At 40.0% G+C, this 21,767-nt stretch overlaps 1 pseudogene; it reads right to left on the minus strand.

The window, feature by feature from the left end:
• Positions 1-7,789: 7,789 nt before the first annotated feature.
• Positions 7,790-7,902, minus strand: LOC141935166 (U2 spliceosomal RNA; annotated as a pseudogene).
• Between the last annotated feature and the right edge of the window lie 13,865 nt (positions 7,903-21,767).

Here is a 21,767-nt window from a genome sequence, read left to right on the forward strand (position 1 = left end):
GCAAAAATAAAAGAGCATGCTGGAAAGTGATAAATTCATGTTCTCAGCCCTCAAAACCACCAGTCTTGGAAACATGCTTGCTGGAGACATGGAAGAAAAATGCTAGTTATGAGAAAGCTTAATTTTATGAGGTCAGGTAATCCTGAAGAAATACAGAGGAGACCCCAAGAGACAGCCCTCCCCAAAAAGCAGCTGGATGACAGGGGATCTAGACAACCTTGCTTTGCTGGGTTACAGCTAGCTCTTCTGAATCTCTCTTTCCCACTCTCCAGGGTCCCATCTGGCAGATTAGCACTAATGACACATTCAGATAGCTGGGAAAACATAGTTACAAAATTAAAAAGTACATTTTAAATGTAGGGAAAGGGGGGGGGGGGAAGGAAAAATATAGATGTACAATAGAATGCTTTTTACATCCTCTATCAACACCATATAGTACTCAGTAAAACTTATGACGTAAAAGACTAGTAACAGCTTCTTTTATATCCTTACATGTATATATGCATGCAACATATGTGCTTTACTACAGCATCTATGTAATGAAGTAATAAGTATAAATAAAATTTATATAAATTTATAAATAAATTTTATATATATATTTATAAATAAATATAAATTTATAAATAAAATTTAATTCTATTTCACCAAATGGGCCAGATCCTTAACTGAAACAGCAAAGAATCATTTTGCACAGGGTTCAGTATCAATTCCCTCTCTCTGCCATGTTCTTCAGATTCACTGCTTTTGTTAAGCTTGACAGACAGGAGGAAAGAAACTTCCACTTCTCTTATCAGCACAATCACCATGTTGCTTAAGTCAATGAAAGCTAACTAAAAACGGGTCAGGAACTATTGGCCATAAACTCATTAAAGATCAGTCAGCTATCCTTAGTAAATATCTAATAGGAGGAAGCAGAGAAGGAAATGGAAATTGGAAAGGGACTCAAGACTCCTGTTGACTTCCATGATAAATTACAGAGGTGCATTGCTTAACCAACTTTTCATAGAAAGTGTTCTGACATTTGTGTACATTTAGACTTTTAATTATAAGCCATGTCAAAATTTACAGCATCTAAGTAGAAAGCAATGTCAAATTTGCTTGAAAATTATGGGGTAAAACCCTTTGCAGATTGTTACACATCTATGTGGTGAACTGTATGAACCACAACTGTATGTTATAGTTATGCAAGATTTCTAGTTTAAAATAAATAAAGAATAAGAGAAATAGCATGTTTGTGCTGGAGACAAAAGCATTTCAAGTATGAATCTGCATGGAGCTAGAGGTTAGAAGAAAAGGACTGTCAGCATCAATCAATTTACTTTCCAGTTAGGTGAAGTCCCAAAGTCAAATTTAACTAGAAGTCAATAAATTTCACTTCCATCGAAACAGTACGGGCCACAGCAGTTGTGTAAAATCACACACTGGGCACACAACCATAACAGACGCAAATAGCAATTTGCTATCAGCTGGAGAGTAGCCATGACTTACAGCCCAAAACATGCAAACCAATTTTATCTTTCACAGAAAGGCATAGTGTAGCAGGAAAAACAACCAATAAGAACAGGGAGCTAAAGCTATGCAATCTTGTATATCCTTTTGCAGTGTGGCTCTATTTTTTTCTCTACAGCAAAGTTTTGCCACAGAAAGAATGGGAACAACACTATTGAAACAAATGGTGCTCATCACAGGATTTATTCTCCGTACTGTACCAAAAAAGCCCACTGTCTGAAGTCTGACTGGTGTCTGTTGTTTGTCTGTATGCACCTGCTTTGTGACCAATTTACAGTGAATGACATTTATATAGTTATTTACCTCATTATCAAAACAGACTTCCAGAATCTCAAGGGTCATCAAGTTTGCAGGAAGTGAGTAAGTAAAATTGTTTGACTGACCAGACTGCCAGCTCTCCACCCAGTCAAGGTCAAATAGCTGTGGGGTTGTGTGTGGCGCATGGTTGTGTCTTCTTTTCATCTGTGCTTTGGTGAAAATATTTTTCTTTGCTGGGAGAAACCCCACAAACAACATATACTGTCCCTATTACCTAACACGATGTTAAAAAAATTAAATAAATACAGGTATGTACAAAGGACGGGTGCAAGATCCCGGACATGTAACAAGGTTTTGACAAGGTACCACTAATAGTTCATGATGAGACAAAATTATAACTCTGACCTTTTAGTTGAAACAAAAGGCAAAAGAATCTTTAGGGCAGCACAACCACAACTCCTGCGAAAATGAGAAGCATTGATTATTATCCTAGCCTAGGGGGAAAACTGCAATTCAAAAATTGCTTGTTCTTGTCACAGTAAATCTTGAATGCTTTTAATGAAAGTTACTCTCCTTCAAGAAGTATTTCTTGCTAAAAAACAGGACAGCACATTAATACAGGGTTTAGATACCCTTAAAGTCAGTTTTAATTGGGGCAATTCCCTCCAGTGAATCGAAAGATGACATTCGTCTTCACTGCCTGGATGGAATGCTAAACTGAAAGCAGGGCTGAAATGTCAAGGTAAAATAATGCTAATAATTATTCTGAATGTTACATTCCCCTTGACCTTGGAATTTAAGAGGCTGAGATGAAGGCCTTTTGTCGAAAGTCAGGAAGTCATCTGGAGACTTCATTGACATTTATGATTAATACAATCTGGCATGATTAGGGGAGGAGATACAAAATATGCTATTAGTTTCCAGCACAAGGGTAATTTCATCTTTTATTGTTGTGGTATCTACAGATAGAGTACAAAACAACACATCACCTGTAATATTACTGATAGTGTTTTTAGGTGAGAACATGAAGAAGCTTAATGCAATAACCATAATCTCTACAAAATAAAATTCATACCACTGCCACTAAAGAGAAGAAAATATTCTCCATTTTACAAAAACAGGGCACAAAGCCCCCAATCCAATTGCTTCACTATTATGTCTTGTTATCATAGAAGATTTTCCACTTCATTTGCAACTTAACACTATAATGATACCTCTGTGGGGTGAACATTTTATATATTAATGTCCTGAAGCGACTCTTACAGCCTTTATTTGCACCTTACATGTGAAGAGAATGCCTCCCCCACTGATGGCAAATGCAAGGCAGGGAAAGCCTTAAGTCTTTTATGGTCAATGTCAGAGGAGACTCAGTAGACTCAGATTCCATAAAAAACAGTGGAAGGGGGCAGCGCTCCTTTGTACTCCTCTTTTGATCCAATCAGGCTGCAATTGTGGACAAAAGGAAGAATGAAGGCAAGTATTTGTTAAGGTCTTTGCTGGCATCTGCAGAGTTAACCCTTGCCACAAGTTCAGTTTCCTAAGGTTTCAAGGAGGAGATAATTTACTGACACCCCAGGCTTGACAAGTTACTCTTTAAAAACCTCTCATGAAATTTTCCCATTGTAAGTTTATACACTTAGGTACATTTGAAGATATAAGCCTATTGAAGACACTGGCAAAAAGAGGTCTCATAAGAACATGCCCTAACAATGACATGCAGTAGTGAAAGCATGTCTCATTATCTGTCCTAATTCAATGGTAGTCCTTAGCTGTCAGGCTTGGAAATAAGAGAGGGAAAGTAAGGCAACACAGGTATCCATAGTGAAAATGTAATTTTCTTAAGTTAGTTTGGTCCTAAAATAATTTGCAGCAGTGGACATACTTCACTTTGGAGCCTGCCTACTAGGCATGTAAAAACTAACACATTTTCTCCAGCTATGTTTTTAATTGTGGTCCATACAAATCTTAAATAGGTATTTGCATAATGAACTCCTACAGCTCATAAAGCCCATGCTAGACTATTGAATAAATGGCAGAACTTTTAAAGATGGTCCAAATAATGACTCCAGTCCCTAGATGGAGGGCTTATAGACTTCAGCTTATTAAATGCTCCGTGAGTATCCTAAGCCACATCTGAAAAATCCCATTAATAAATTTTACTAAAAGGAATTTGTAATTATTCCAGCATATTGAGGACTTTTCCATCTGATGTATTCTGTGTTAGACATCTTTATGAACTTCTTTTGTGAAATGCTTTTTTCTCTCCAAATCTATTATTCAACTTGTGAATCTTCTATTAAATGCAAACAAGATGAGACCACAGAAATGGTAAGTGTGCTTCAATTTGTGAAAGCTGAATTCATATTTTGACTTATGAATTCAGTAAATATTGTACAGATGTTCCAAAAAGAATAGTAATACATTGATTAAATAAAGCAGGCCAGATTTTTTAAAATGAGGGAAAACAGAGTGCTACATGACTGCTCAATTTTAATATTCAGTTACTGTTACACATATGTACATGAAGCAGCTATCTGCATATTGCAATACAGCGATAGATGCTAAACCAGCCATCTGTATCTTCTATATCCTATTTACATGAGAAATATAGTAATTGCCCATTTATTCTCTAGGAATATTTGCATGGTTTTCCACATTATTTTCTAAAAAAAGTCCTGCATAAATTCAGCATGTAACTGGATGAGTGTTAGTATATACAAGTCAGAGTTTAAAATTTAAAGTCTGCATTGAAGTATCAATGCTTTCGGGATTTCTCCAGTGGAGGACTGATCTCTGCAAGGACAGGTACTTCTCCAGTCACAGAGCCACTCAAGAATTAGGCATAAGCTGTAGCGCTAACGTGTGCTCCCCCTTCCTGCACTGGCAGCCTGAGGGTTTGGTGTACAGAAGAGGCCAACTGCACCTTCACACTTCATTCTCCAGGAAACTGAGTGAGATCACAGGAGGATGAAAGGATGAGATTAACTGGAGCTGCCCAGAATGCGCTGAAAAAGTCATTAAGCATAGAAAAGAAGTTGGCTGGCAAAACACATGAACTCCTGAGTGAAACGGTCCACCTGGCCCAGTCTGTCGGATATGAAAGACTCGTGGAAGCCGCTGCCAGACTGTTTTCTAATCTCTCCCAGTTGGAAAACAGCCAAAGCAAGGCTTTACAAGAGATGGCTCTGCCCATAAGAGACTAAAAGTCACAGACCCACGCATTTTTCCCCTGTGACAGCTCCTGCAGCAGCAGGGACCACCACTGGGAAGGGAGCATCAATCTCTTCTCCAGCCAGGTAGCAATTTGAACACACTTGTGTGCCATGAGCAGCCAGCATACCACAGCTTGGAGATTCAACCAAGAGTAAAAGGCAGACATTTGAGTCAATAACTGGTTGCCCAGATCAGAAGCGCTTTCGGGAGTGGAGCAGGAAGCCGGGTGAGGAAGGAAGTGCAGGTTTAGTGACAAGTGCTCAGCCAAGGCTCCCGAGCCTGCCTTCCTCAGTTACTGCCGGAAGCAGTGGCTAACAATCCCCATAATCTCCAATTCAAATGTTTTGCAATACTCACACACAGGCATCTGACATGTAAACAGTTACAAAAGAGAGAGAACAGTATCATGGCTACAGACTTTTATCAAGCATCTGCAAGTATATTTTGACATAAACCGAACATGGGCTTAATCTGTGTTTTTGTACAAAAAAATGTTAGTGAAGGGATGTGACTGTGACAGTTTGCAGGGATGGGAGAGGTTGATGAGAGTATGAAGTTAAGGTCCCCTTATTCATGCGGGCAAATACAGTGGCTGGGATCCAATTTTGAGGGGGTTAAGTTATGTAACAGAAGAGGGTGAGAGACACCTCTTCATGAACATGCAGGAGTCCCTGGGCCAGTCACCCCACGTGGTAATCTGTGGCTGCTGCCATCTATGGATGCTGTAGGTACATTCAGCCACTGCTGATTGCAGTAATTGAAGAAATTGAGGACTCCAGGCTTGAATTTACAAAGGCAGATGTTTCAATGACTCCCTAAGTAATTTATTCACAGGGCTCAAATCAGAGGCAGGGGAAGGGGGAACAAAAAGCATTGGTACAGCATTCCAGAGAACAGCAAAAGCTGGGCATCACCTGCTCCACAGATGACGATGATGACTTCTCTACAGCAGCAATATTTTGCCGCATGTGAAGAAAGAGTTCATGGATTTATCTGAGTTACTTTGGTTGGGGAACAATCTAGATAAAAAGAGAACTATAGCAACATTTGGTATAGTCTATTGAGAAATTTTTAAATACCAACTTTACTACTGAAGGTGTCATTCAGAAATTTCTTTCACTGATGAATCTTACTGAGTTTCCAAATAGCATGCTGGGCCACGCTGTTGTAAGAAAGTAATGTACTTGTTTCCTGGAGTCTAAAACCACCTGATATCTTCATCAAAAGAACACTAAGCAAGACAGTGAGAAACTCTGGAAGTGGAGCTTGAATTTTCTCCTCACAATCTTGTGCTCTAATAGATACAGGACATTTCTACAGCCAGGAACACAACCTTTGGGACCCATGGTTAAACACTGGCAAATCTGATACTAACACGAGTCTGAAGATTAGTTAGGAGACACTAGTGTTGAAAAGTACCTGCAGCTACTCAGCCACATCTTGCTTTAACACCTCTGACTAAAACAGAAAATAGTACTTATACACAAAAAGTCAGGATTACAGAAACGGAAGTTTCTTCAGTGCAACCAGTGCCAGAGCATGCAGACATGTAAAAAAACCCCAAAATATCATTTAATAAAAAAACCGACAATGCCAACAAAGGTATTAAACTCTAAAGAAATGTAGGCTGGGGTTTCTGAAAGATGCTGCATGCTTCTACAAGTTCCCTAAACCATATCTATCTGGAGGCAAAAACCCGAAACCATTAAAAATGTATGAAAACGAAAACAATGCCTGGAGGGCTTCCCAAACACCCATGCCCTCCATAGTGTCCTCATTGCATCTCCTCAGCTGACAAAACCTGAATCTTCACCAGTTCTCCTGGGAACTTCCAAGTTCTCTGCTTGGGCTCTGGCATGGGTTACAATGCCCTAGATGTCAACAGGGCTTACCCATGTGGGTCTGACAGGGTTCAGTACTTCTTTTTCTTCCCTCTGTTCTTCTAACAAAGAGCTAGTACCACAGTATTGTCTGTCTGAATTGTAAGAACAGGACAAAAACTTCAAAGAAAAAGAGTTTTAGAGCTATAGATGGTCTCTCTACACAACTCTCCTACCTATTCCCTATGAAAAGAATTTAGGAGGTTCAAGCTCCTCAGACCTTTCAGTAAGTTTTTCACATGAGGAAATAGCTTCTTAGCAACTCCTTTGCCCTGATCTGAAAGACATTTTAAATTCTTTATAGTCCTTCTGCTTTCCAGTAAAAACAAAACAAGCTGTTTAACTTCACTGCAGCCTGACAGTTAATAGCTCCTGTATTGTCTCTTAATCACACTGAAATGTCTGTTGAAGGATGTATCATTGTTTTAACTTCCTGCTAGCTTTTTTCTTACACAGCCTGCCATTAAACTAAATTAACTGTATTCATATTGTAACCATAATTTACAACTTTTTAAAGAGACATGACACATCTTTAAAATTGTAAGTGGCCCACAAAGAAGGTGAATGGAAGAGGGTTATTCTATGCCTTTCAAAAAAAGAACTAGAGAGCATCAATGGAAAAAGCAGGTAGGGGTTTCAAAGCCAAGAGAAAGGGATGCTTCTTCACACAGGCTGTCGAGAGGGTACGTGCACCTTCCTTGCTGCAGAATGTTAAAATTCACCTGGCTCAGAAAAATCTAGAAAATTCATGGAAAAGAGTTTACACAAAGACTTGCTTTGGCTCAGAAAGTCCTCGAACCACAAGTCACTGGAGGCCGGGAAAACATTGTGAAATATTGCTGCATACTTGCCTTGCTTATACACTTTTGTCTCTGCATTTGCTAGTGCTGACTCCTCTTATTTCCCAGTCCTGTTCCCAGGGGCACTGCATTACATCCCCACACCCATTTAACATCAAGTCCTGAAACTGAAAATATGTCTGACATAAAATTGACAAGAATGGATGCTACACTTGATTTTGGCTAAAAGGCCAAGAAGGGATGTGGAGACAAGAAGCAAGTTAGTCTGACCCAGCATGGCAGTTCCTACGGTCTCATTATGGAGCTAGTCCATGCCCTGTCTGTGTCTCTGTGGAGAAAAGCAAGGACTTCAAATACAAAGGAGCCACTGTTCTATACTAACACCATTACTAGTGTGAGATATGAATGAGTGGAAGAACTATGCGCCTTCATTATTTTCCCCACATTTTAAAGGGCATAAGATTGTATTTTAATTTTTGATAATTCCTTTCTTAATTTGCTAAATTTTATTTCCATCCTAACTACTAGTCCATTTTGCTTCTTTTCCTTATTTTTGCTTAGTTCTACATCATTGCAAAACACCCTCCCATTCCCTCAAAGAATCTCTCTTGATTGTTATAAACACAGCTCTTCTAAAGCTCCTTCAATCTTAGACTCTCCTCAGATGAAAATATGAATATATATATTTGACATCTGCATGAGATTTGTGTTGTTTCAATCTGATTTTATAACTAACATGCTTTCATCAGAGAAAAATTAGTGCCTCATCCAAAGTCTGTGATATTTGTGGAGAAAAAGATAAGCAGGTATCAAACTGCTTGTCCTGAGCTTATCACACATTGCTGCATCCTTCAAACTGGAACCCACAGAAAAATCCTTCTGTTATTTTCAGTCTGAGACAGTTTCCTTCACACCCTTTCCTTACTGAATGACGGTAAATCCAGCAATTCTAGGTTCCTGAACAAAGTAAGGAGGCTCAACCAGCGCATCACATCCTTTTTGGAAAAAGGATTAAAAAAACTCTAGAACTCTGAGTAACTGCTTGGTGAAATATTATACATATCCTAACACTATGGGTGAAAGCAGTAACATGCAGGAACTCTTTCATTCATATACTCACAAGTGTTCCTATACTCTAGGCTGAAACAAATGGTTAGCAAAGGTGAGATGCAAGAGAGACCTGAGGTGTCCTTGCTACACACCAATGATGATGTGAGCCACAGTTAGATGAACCTGCAACCTCCCTATACTGCAATCCACCTTGTGGAAATTATATAATATAGGTCCATGCTCTGTGTAACTTGTGACTGAAAAAACTGTTCCAATAATATTAGTTCACTTCATGTTTTTGGTACCAGACAGTACACACAGCACCAACTTTGTATCAGATTTGTCAGTAAAAAAGAGCCTTGACATCCCTTTTTTTGAGATTCTTCTCTACCAGACTGAGTAGGAACTATCTGCAGGTGGTGGTTACCTTTAGATAAATCCTGATAGATACCAGCTACCTCCAGTCACTGTGCCATTTTCATTAAATGAGAAAAGACAAACACCCCGTTTAAAAGAAAACTAATAACTTTTGAGAAAAAGGGAAGGGCTTGATGAGATGATACCATACTATAAGCTTTTGTTGTGGGCAAACAGAATCCTATAGTTCAAAGCAATTATCTCATCAAGTTCCACCTCATTAGGATTGAAACTAGACATCATAATGAACAGTGGACTAATAATTCACCAATGAGAACTTGGTTTTAGTCCAGCTTGCTATCTTTTTTGTAATATATTTGTTGGTTTCAGCTCATCACCCCCAACTTCACCGGACAAGATGACACACCTCTTCATTTTCTATTCATCATAAGCCTATGGGTGAATTAGTAAATTAGATTAAATTTCCTTTCCCAGTGCCAGAGGGGCACTGGGAAATTTGCATGAACTCCCTTCCCAGGACACAGTGCGTGGAGAAAAGGGAGAAGCAGGAATTGTCAGAGCAAGTTCAGTTTTGCCCCCTGGACCTTTTGCATTTTTGTGGAGGAGGGCAGAATGTATCAACACACCCTCTCTTCCACTCCAAAAAGATAGCACTATGACGATAAGTGGGAGATCACTTCATAAATTAAAGGTGGCTACAAAATATTTTAGGACATTAAGTACTATCTGCAGCAGGACAACTATGTTGTAGATGGGAAATGGCAGAGTAGAGATTATGGAGTCATTAGTCATGCCATCACTCAGAGGATTAAATTTTAATACTTTCTTTTTCTTACTATCCTTCTCCCCACTGTGATTTTTTCTTTACCCCTGCACCTGCCCTCTAGATATTAGATAACCTGAACATAAAAGAGAAGAACCTTTTTGACAGTAAAGCTGAAATCCTCCTGTTTTGTCATGCATTCAAATGGGAATCAGACCAACTGAATCCTGACCTACTTATCAGACTGAAACTCCTGCTGGGAAGTATCAATAAAAAGGCCCACTGGGAGGTCATTCAGACTGGTTATGGTTATTATGGGAATTGTGAAAGAGAGGGTAGCTATCCTAACAAAAATTTATTTTTATATAATCTTGCTTCTTAAGTATTTACCTATCCAAAGTGTGATAACTTTTCATTGCATTTTTCCTTTAAAATAAGCTTCCAGGTCAACTTTCAGTGACAACAAGTAAGTCTGCTTCATTAATCAGACTAGAGCGCTTAATGGACCACTTAACAGAAACTGTTTCTCTGAGGGTGGCCAAGGGTCTTCCCTGGCAGTAAACACAAAAACGGTTGAAGGTCTGCACAGTATCCTATCATGTTTACCATACTCATTAGAGTAAGTAAAGTGATTGTAGGCTTTTAAAAAAATTATTTTAGCCCACATAAGGTAAAGTAAAATAATCTCAATGGAGCTTTCACTAAAAACTTTTTGAAGCAAAAGATAAAAGCCTCACAACTTCAATCCAGCACAGATGCAATGGGCTCCACACTTGCTCCTCAGCATGCATGTTTCTACCCAGCCTTTTCCCACAGTAGGCACAGGGAAGGAGTTTTCAACCTCCCTGCAAACGGCTGAGTGCCTGGCCTGTTTCTGACTTTTTAAAATGAGCCCCAACTGAGAAGTCTCTGTCCTACATTACATTTTTGGCAATTTCTTCAGGGTGAGGCAAGCTGTTTCTCTCTGCAGGCCTCTAATCCCTCCCTGTGCTGTCTTAATATGAGGTATAAACACTTCACCAGAGAGGCCCATGATGAGTAGCATGTGAAGGTCATGCTACCTTCTGCCATCCTTTCCCTCTCCCTATTTTCCTATGAGTCTATGTATCCTTTTAAATCTGAGGTCATCTCTATGGTGGTGCCAACTGTTATCACAAATGCAAACCATCTTAAATGTGTGTCTGCGCACACACCTAAGTATTTTTTTATATATATGCATATTCTGAAAACAAAACATAAATTAAAACTGCAGTCTCTTAATTTTCACAGGGTGCCAGATTCAGGCACTTGAACACACTAAGGGATCAAAAGAAAAAAAGAAAGGAATAAATCTCTCTCCACTTTTGAAATCTAGCCCAAGGGCAGCAATCACTGAGTTAAATTCTCTGGTCTGTGTTACGGAGAAGGTCAAACTACATGGCTGTAATGGTCCCTCTTGGCCCTAAATACCTATGAAAAAATACGGCACAGCTTTGCCTTTGCACCTTATAGTAGGACATTTGCTTTACCCCTCATTTTGGGAACCTACACCTGAAATCTGCCAGAGCAACAGATATTTTTATTAGTAATTCCAGATTAAAAATATTAAGTGCAGCAGCCAAGAAATTCACAGAATCATTCAATGTTGTTTTTAAAGCCCTTGTCTATGATCTCATCGTTGCTACTAAAGCTGATGCTGTTTCCATGGCATTTCTGATTAACCAGTGACCCAGCTTCTAAACCATTTAATTTTTTATTACTATAAATTGAAATATATTTGTAATTTACACCCTTTTCACCCATTTACGCTACCTAGAGCTTATTTAGAAGAATTATGATTCAGTTTATTAGCTGAGGGCACTGTACATGCCTCTAAGGCACAATACAGCTTCCACAGCAGGAAGCCCATTCTTCATACAACACAGGTAATGTCCTACATATCCCAACTTCTCTGTGTCTCATAATACATGCCTTGTGTCGGCAAAACAGCTGAAAATGTACCAATAGCATCTAGTGATATTTATTTTACCTTATAATTAAAATGGTTATTTTATGTTCTGTTCACAAGGCTGTGAGATCTAGAAACAAGGAATGTTTTGATAGAAAGTCCAAATCCAGCATATTTTCTTCCAACATGGCTTTGGTGGCATGGAACAGCACTGCTGGCTTGTGATTTGGCAACATGATTTCTTGATTTTGAGTGATTTTAAATACACATCACATAAAGATTTATCAGCATTTTATCAAAGATTTATAATTTTGCACCTAATTTTAAACATCCTCCTCCACTGCACTCTGCCCCAGAGGCATGAGCATACCACATAAAGGTAGAACTAGTCTAATAGCAAAAGAAAATACCACAAGACCATACATAAACCACAAATATAAAAGATTTTTGTGCTCGGGGGAAAGGGGGAGAAGTGGAAGTGATAAGACCTGCACAGGGGCCAATACTGAGTTTAAAACATTTCTGCCTTTCCTTTGGATTTTTAGAAGTGGGAAACAATATCCAAAGCAGGTGGGCATGGGCCATGTAATTTGAGCAACATTATTTAAATGCTATCACTCTTTCAAATAATCTGTTCGTGTACAGGGTAATGGAAGACATTCCAGTAGCATAGTATCATCTTGAAAGAGATGCTTAAACATTTTTTTTGCCTCGCTCCTGGAAGGTAACATGAGTGGCTATTAACATATTCACTCTCAGGTCAAAATTCTTTCAGCGAGAGGATACATCACTTTGAGCATCTAATAATGACACTTTTGCATGAGCTTCACATTTTTGGTTATATGTATATTGTCTTCTCACTGTTCTTTGTGAAATAAAGCTGATGATCAGGGCAGATCTTGAAGTGATTTAACTCTTCATCTAGCAGTATTGCCAACTCCTGGCATTCATATATCATGAGTCAGTCTCTAAAATCATAAGATTTTATTAAATGTAAAAGGTAATTACGCTGTGGTTTTGTATTTTTTTTTGTTAATTCACTTTAAAAGAAAGGAAAGAACTCTTATGTAGACAATTCGGCAGTGTTTCCAAGTATTTTTTGGCAGCCACAAAGCAAAGCAATGTGCTTCAAGAAAATGCAAGCTAAGATCCTCATACATTTAGGTGATAGGTACTGGGACTTGGTGAAAAGGATTCTGAAGTCATCCAAGCTTGCAGTGAAATATGATGCAGTTACAGAAGGGAATAAGTACAAAACTCAGCTACTCTAACACCCTTCATCTAGCAAAGAATTCAATTTCTTCGTCTTTTATCCCATCTAAGCAAACCTCCAAGCTCATCCCACAGGTTATGGCACTTCTGTCTCCATACAAACATCCACAGTGCTGAGATTCAAGCAAACGGAGATGACCCTGATTTGCTGTTCAGAAAGCTCACTCACCTTGTTAAAACAAATTCTGTAGAAGTTTCTGGGAATTAGGAATAAAACCACAAATGTCCCAAGCCTAAACCCAACAGAACCACAGCGGCAATGCCAGCCCAAGTTTCCTTGATCACCATTAAATACTATGACCTTTTTATTAAGTGAAATGATTGGTGTTGCAAATGCAGGTATGCTAAACCAGCCACTTAGACTGAACGGAGCATGTAAAGAGCCGATCAGTCTTGCAGCTCATGGGCCCAGATGGTCAAAGGTAAGGATAATACAGTACATTAAAAATGACCACTCACCAGGCTAATGAATGACACCTCTAAACTGTTTATTGAGGATGCCATAGCAGCCTTCCCAAATGAAAAGTGAAGCACATCAGTGCATAGGCAGTATCTCCTTTTTTTAATAATTTTTTTTAAAAAGACGTAACTAAGTTTTTTCTAAAGAGCCCTTGCTGAAATACTCCATTTTTTTCTACTTCTATTTATTTTAACCAAGTTTCAGTAGTTGAAAAGACAGGATAAAAAGAAAAATTAACTCCTAACAGATAGGAGCAATTACAGATTACAGTTTTGGGTTTTTTTAATTGTGGTGGGCTGGTAGGTTACTTTAACTGTGAGCCTGATTGACTTAGGGGTCAGCGAACAGGCTGTTCTCAGGCTGATACTGCTTTTCTTTGCTGTTTTAGAAAACTGCCCAGTGCAGGCAGGACTTTCCCCCTCACAGATTTGTTTCACAGCCCACCAACTGGTTGTTGGTGCAGAATTTTTCAACATCTTGCAGATGCTGTGCCTGCGAGCAGAACTTACTCACTAGTCCTCCTGGGCATGAGGAGGCAGGGTGTGAAAATTAATTTTGAAGACTCTAATACCATCAGCCTGTTAAGAATAATTTTTTATTTCTCTCTGAATTATTAGCTAAGGAAATAGGGAGGAAGTAAGGCTACCCTTTCTTCCTCAGGTAATGGAAGGATCTGCATAACATCACGCTGAGACTCAGAGGAAAAAATGGTCTGCACTGCTCTCTTGAGAAGAAGATTACAACGTTTAGCCACCTTTCTTACAACATGAAGTCATACCTTTCGGATATCAGAAGAACAGGGAATCTTTGGAGAATCAAATATGCCTTAACTTAGTCTACTGTAGGTCAACTTCTCCCTGGGAAACATATGACCAGGAGTACATCCATAATCACTTCCTCAGTGCCATACCACTTGAAGTAAATAGGTGAAAAACACTGTTCTGTGGGAAACCTTGGCATTACCATTGTGAGGCCTCCATTTCACAAGGAAGCTGAATGAAATGTGGGGATGATGATCAGAAAGGCCACTATAGCATGGGGAAGTCATCTTCACAATGCCATTTGATAAGTTTTACTGACTACAGTCTAAGAATGATTATGAAAAAAATATGAAAGTAAATCTTAAGGAAGAAAAGGAAGGCAGCTTTTTTTAACCACTATTTTCAGAAATCTGAAATTGAACCACAAACCACTGTTTCAGGCCAGCTAACAGACTAGAGGGATAGGTTGGAAAGCAGGAAATACTTAACCCAGTTTCACAGTCAGAGACTGTGCTTAGTGAAACCTCAGCTTTCACTAAGAAGAAAAGAAACATACATCAAATCTTGTACCAGAGATGAGGAGAAAGAAATTGGAAGCACAGATCTTAAATACTCCAAACCCAAATAATGACAAATCAAAGGAAAAATATTTATTTTTAATGCTATTTTCTTGTGTGATTAGCTTAAGAAAGATACCATCATATCCAAGCAAGTTATTTTTGAACATAGAGCCTTGGCCACAATGTTGATTAAAAAAGTAAAGAGAAAGGAATAAAGGTAAATTTTTCATAAGATGGCATGTTGTGTTTCTCACATATTCAGGACTGCATCTGTTTCCCAGATCAAAATGGGCATTTGGTCTTGACACTAGCTGAATCCCTGATTTGTAAAGTGCAAAAGAAACCTCGATGAGGGCCAAATGGATTCCTGATGGCATCTACCTGAACATCGCCTAAAAGCTTCCACTGCTGAGTCCTGTGTCCTCAGTGCAGTGATGCCCCATGTATGAGCACCACGTGTGTGTGTCACTTGTCAGGGACAGGCTCTGCAGTCACTTTAACATGAAGTGTTCCTGTTACATACTATTACTTAATGTCCTTCTGTTTGTTAATTTGAGTTGCCCTTGCTTTCAGAATGTAAATGAAGGGCTTTGGCTGTATAAAGCCCAGGCTTCTGCCAGGCCTGCTCCTGTTCCCCACACCCTCTTCCTCCCTGTTTTTTGATATTTATAACTGCAACACTCATTTACAATTGCATAAGTGTAAAGCAGGTTGTCTTTCTGGGTTTTCGCGCATCTGCCCACATGAAATTACCACATTAGTAATTACCTCATTGTTTAAGTCAAAATGTAGCGAACAGAGATTGCTTTTGCAACCTTGTTACTTCAGAATGCCTTAAGACAGTGTAAAAGGATGCATACCAGTAAAACGTGTTTTCCAGAAAAGGAAACTCTTTTCTTTGCATATTCCTTGCAAGAGCTTTATCTCCTCCCTCATTTAGCAAAACTTAATATAGGATAAGCATTTTGTCACTTACTGTTTTAACTTACATTGAAATATTGCATGGCTCTCGCCTTGAGAATATTAAATAATTTTTGTCAGATAAAACAGATAAACATTCTTTTTTTATTTTTCAGAGTCTTTTTAAGATACTAAGAGGCCTAACCTTTTGCTATCACATTTCTGCCCAGAATGGCTACAAAGAACAGACAGGCTCTGATTTCTAACTTGTTTATACATATTTAACAGAGAAGAAAACAGAGGGGGCAGAATTAAAAAAAATTATTTTCCACGGTCACAAAAGCCGGTCATAGAAGCACAGCTGGGTGTCAGATCAGGATCTCTTGGCAGCCAGCCACAGAAGATGCACAACAGAGAAAAAACATTTCCTGTAAGGAAGCATTTGATTTTCAAAGCTGCGTGAAATGTTCACAAGAAAACCATGTAAATGCCCACTGGATTGGGGGGGGGGGGGGGGGGAGGATTTCATTAGAAACTGGAAGCCCTCTCTTGTTTCACCAAAAGATTTGCTCGTCACAAGCATTGCCAGCTAGCCTGAGGTGATTTTCATGTTTTGTATCAAAACCAAGCAAAAATTAAGTCTCTAGCAGTTTCGATGTGAATTTACTTTGAAGTTCATTTCAGTGCGACACTAGTCAAACTCCATGGATAATGAAGGATTTTAGTTCATACAGAAAGAAGGCAGTATTTTCCCGAGTCTGCAAAAGCAAAGGACTACTTCTACTTGAAGGGCTAGCGAGTACAGTGGTGCTGTAAATACACACTCACACTGCACACAGCTGCGCGGGCTGAAGACATTACAGCTACAGCTCCTCCTCCTCTCCCACCTCATGGCTGTTTGCCACCACCCCACTGCCAGGATTTACTGCCCCAAAGGCACCCCAGTGGGTCTGTGCATGCCCCCCAGCCTGCAACAGTGCACACCCAGCCCAAGCAGTTTAAGCCACCAATAAAGTAGTTTGAGATAATCCGATGAATCTGCGCTGAAATAGGTGAAGTAGTGCTCACACCGTCCTTTCCATAAACACAGCGGCGGGGCCAGCTGCCAAGTCCTGAACTGTGCTAGTTATATTTGGAAGTGTTGTGTGCTCACAGATATCTCTCCCAATGAGATAGCTTTACCTAGCTAAAGTTGTCCTTCAGGTGATGTTACTGAAACTCACATCCCCAGGTTTTGGCATAAATCATGTTAGGTAGGAGCAGAAAGAGATTGAATCTCTTTTGAGTGTGGGTGAGCTGGGTATAAAGACACCAGCCACTCTGTTTTTCTTCTGGATTGCTTATTTCACCAGGGGGAGGGTGACAATTTTACTGTGTTATTACTATGTAACTGCTTTTACAGGTGCATTCCTGCTGCATAGGTATGTTATTACTGAAGTGTGCAGGAGCCCTTTTCACAGACCACATTCCCCCTGTGCTATGTGCTGTATCTGGGCAGAACAGTGTGACAGTCCCAATCCCAAAGCATTCACGACCTGAACATAAAATGTTGGGGCAGTATGGCCAGGAAAAGGAGTAAAATAAGACAATGTCAGCCAGCACATCAGCTATTCACAGTATTTTAAGAGGCAATGTGGAAAGGAAGAGTCTTATGAATGGATGCTAAGAACCAAAAGAAGCTGCTTTGCAGAGCTTCACAGGATGCTCCTTCCAAGTATGAAGAATGTTTAAATATGGAATAAGTGCTCAGAGGAGGCCAGGACTGTGTGTTATTAGAGGTGGAAGCTAACTCTTCCATACTGAGGAGGTGATGATAGGTAGGGAGAAGACAGGTCATGATAAGCCTGTAAAGTAAAAACAAGTAGCTTAAGTATCTAGAGCAAGGCAATGGGAAAGCACAGAGAACAGACACCATGGTTAAACTTAAGCGTTGGGAAAGTTATCTTTGCAGGAGCACTGGATATGGGTAGGGTACATCTGTCAGATTTATGACAGGATGAGTACAGTGATTGATCCATAAGATAACAAGAGCTGAAGTTAAAACAGCAAAGTTGTAGTTGTCTGGGTAGAGAGAAAAGGATGTATTACAGAGATGGCATGCAGAATGAACTTATGATACTGAATTATAAATGGAAACGGATGTCAAAAAGAGTGAGGCTAAAAGAGGAGGAGGTAATTCAGATTCACGTCCTTCCTAACGAGGAAGGTGCGTGGTATTCTTCATGTAAAAATGATAATGTGCCTTGGTTGTGCAGGAGTTGCCGTGGGTGGCAACTGGAAGACAAAAGAGCCAGTGCCAAAAGAGTTCCATGGCTCAACAGCATCGTCTGGCTTCAGTGCCCACAGGAATGAAAGGACAAGGGCAGGGAATATCATGAAATACAAGAGTAGAGATGATGGCACATGGAGGGCTTGTGAAGGAAAGCAGGTCAATAAACCTGTTATGGACAGTATAGTGTTGGGGAGCAGAAATGTGGAAGATAAGCAGAGGAAGGGAGGAAGATGGCACATCTGCTCACTTACCCTTAGGAGAAATTTGCAGAATCACATGCAAACAAGGGGCCTGGACAAAGGGGCCAGGGTCTGAAAGATTGTCAGTAGCAATAAAAATGCTTTGCCTGTATAAAGTGACTGTAGTCCTACACCTGTAAAGTGCTCCTAATGTAAGCTTACTTTAACCTCTCTGTTTAAGGCTATATTGACCCCACCACACCTTTCCTGATGCAGAAATACCAATACACAGCACAGTGTACTGTAGGACAAATGCCACAATAAAGGCAAAGCTGCATCTCTTATCAACTCAGTACCACCCCTTCCCATGTCAGTCTTCCTTGCATACAACCAACAAACCCCCCTGGCAAAAACAGAGTGCTCCTCAAAGTTTTTTTCACTTTCTGAGTATTAGTGGTCCAGCAGTGTCAGTCAGAAGTGGTACTGTCACAGTCCTGTTCATGTCAGACCTCTAACAACATAGCTCTGTCACAGGTTTCACCCTGGCTTACCTCAGTTGTGCTGATCCCCTTGTCTACCCACATCTCCTCTCCCACAGCAGTGTGGCCAGGCTATGCACTGAGAGGGGAAGCACAGGCCCTGCCACCTCTTGTTGCCTTCACAGACATCCTTGGTTCTGGATATGTTATTACCAGCTCCATCGTACATGTTCCAGCCAAGCAGCTCTGTGCCTGGAGACCTAGCTTGTGGGTCCCTGCAGGCACTATATACCTCAGGAGTTCATTAGTGCTGTGATTAATCAGGATGCTATGCACATGGTAGTCAGTCACCTCAATATTAGGCTGAATTCCAGGGACTTGGTTCTCTGCTTTAAGAAACAGGGCTTCCAGCAATTTCTCCTCCTCTGTTCCACTGCTGTTCGGGTTTTCCAAAGCTCCCCGCCCCATGCTTACTTCAGCATGATCCCAGCTAGAGAAAACAGAAAAGGGAAAACAACAACTTCAATGACTAAATAGCTTGGATGCAAAATAAAGAGGTTGCACAAGATTTTACTTACCTCTTGGTTAAAAATCAAACAAAAAGGACCAGGAAAAAAAAAAGAAAGGTCTGAAAATGGAAAGTTTTTACCTCTTAGAAGAGTTATCTCTTGATAAACCTGAATCCACACTACTCTTGGATAGAGCACAGGCATACCTGAGTTATCTGCACCTTGGTTCATGTTTCCCCAGCAGCCAGAACCCCATTCCCCCAAGTTCTCCTGCTACCTCCTGCAGCAAAATGGCACCAGATGACACCTGGTTATGCCCAAACTCCAACTTCTGCTGTGAGGATGAAGAATAGAGTATGGTGCCAAAGGCATTGTGCTTATGTAGGACAAGAGATCTTTCTTTTGATTGCCTTGTATTTTTGCTGGGGTGTGAAACAGAAATCTGCCCATGCCTGTTCTGCTTCCTGCTGTTAGGAGGCTGCTCAATAATTCAGTTATCTCTCCCCGAAGGAAGCTCCGCTGGCCTGCTGCTTGCTCAAGCCAGTTACTGCTGCTCAGCAATGAAGTCTGAAGTGCCACAGACTTCCAGGGGCCCCTTTGGCACCAGCTCTTTTGTATTCCAGTGGCCAGCAGCAGCTCCTTAACTCTTCAGCAGCCAAAGCTCATTATCATTTTTATATAATTAAACAGTGCTGCTCATTCTCCTCATTAGATTATCACAGCAAATTGATGGTTATTTGAAGGAACTGCCACAATAGGAGACAAAACACTGGCAACAGATAAAACAAAAGGATGCACACAAAGCTCTTTAATTAAACTCCATGAAGGGATATGAATTCTAGCAGAGATTTCAGTTACCCTGCTGAGCCCCTTTCTGATTAGCTACAATGCATCTGCTGGCTTTCCTAGTATCCATCTGTACTGCTAAAGAGAAATTTATTCTGGCTACAGAAGATGACCTCAGAGACGTCAGTTGTGGATGGTCTAATAGCTTATGTATGTTGACAAAGCGGTTCCGAGTTCTTCTTGATGTGTTGACATGAAGAACCATCCTCTTTACATATAACAATGTTCTTAATATGCGCACACACACATATTGTATGTATGCACACACAAATAACAATGAGAGGGTAACATGAAAGCCAAAAGAGGTTGGAAAATTGTGAGGGGAAGGATTTCTCCAGGTTGCTAAAACTCCTTATCACCACAATTACTTTTTCTTTTGGCATGCATCACCTGTTCCCCACAGTCCTCTCCTTTCCTTCAGCATCCAGGTGCAGAAGCTACAGTGAAGGTTAATGGATGGAACAAGAAAAAAAAGTCATAGGATATATACTGTAAGGTATATTAATTATAAGTTAGGCTGTTACTTTGAAGTTTGACTTTCTTTAAAACAATTTAAAAAAATAAAAGAAAAAAAAAGAGAGAAAGAATAAGAATTGAAAACAGATCTGTCATGGTGCGTTTGTAAGAGACAGTGCCACAAAACCCTTTGGGGCTTTCCATTCAGGTCGTAAGGGATCTGGTTAAAATCGCATTGGTCCTTAATCCACAGGTAATTGACAGCACAGCTCTCAATGACTCAGTGTGGTATACTGCCGCAGTGCTCATTACTACTGCAGACCTTTAATCAGTATATTTTTAGTCACATGTACCCTGTTGGTTCTACACAGCCTATTGAGACAATACACTATTTGCACGTTTATCATAGTTAATTACCTGCTGACATACTAAAAGCCGTTACCATCTAGCATCCAATTCATAGGAATCTATTTGATGGAACAAGGCCAGACTATATGATGTACACATACAGCCTCCAAACCTTCATGAGAAACAGTTGTTCCCTGTGCTAAACGTGGTGCAGTTTTTTTTTCCTCAGAGCCCCAGGAACTTGGGTGGATGAAAGAACTCTTCCTCAGCCCTAAAATATCCCAAGTTCTGCCTAATTTATACAACCCGGTCCTCAGGGGCCTCCTCAGTTGCCAATGTCCTACTGTGAAGGCTCCATTAAATCTTTTATTTATTTGTCCATAAAGGCCACTGAAGAATGTCACAAGGTATTTCCTCTTCCAAAGCAGATTAAACTGAACATGAATGAGGCCCTGATATTATTCTGGATAAGGGTGTGCACTCATATTTTGCCAGACTACTGACAGTCTGCAGGGAGTAAATAGTCCCAGGCCTGATTTCTGACCGCCTTACATGGAAGTAGGTGTAGATTTGTTACACTCATGACTTGGCAGTATTTTACATTCATGCTTTGTAATGTCAGATGCAAATGAACACAAAGTTCAAAACACTGGGAAAAAAAGTATCATACCAGTTGTCCCTGCATATACCTCAGCCTCTGCTGTCCCACTGAGCAAGCTGAAGTCTAAGGCCAGACTTTTTTTTTTTCAAATTGTAACTGAATAGTAATTAAAAATGGAGAGTTCCAGCACAGTGCTGGCAGTGTGATTTCATTTTAGCATTAAACAGTAGATTTACTGGTAACTCACGACAACTGTCCACCTACAAAAAACTCTCTTTAGCTCAATCATCCCCAAGGATGTCTGTCCTGAACTATGTCCAAAAAACAGATGAACAATAGATTCTGG

The sequence above is a fragment of the Strix uralensis genome, chromosome 1 (assembly GCF_047716275.1).
Source record: "Strix uralensis isolate ZFMK-TIS-50842 chromosome 1, bStrUra1, whole genome shotgun sequence".
Lineage (NCBI taxonomy): Eukaryota > Metazoa > Chordata > Aves > Strigiformes > Strigidae > Strix > Strix uralensis.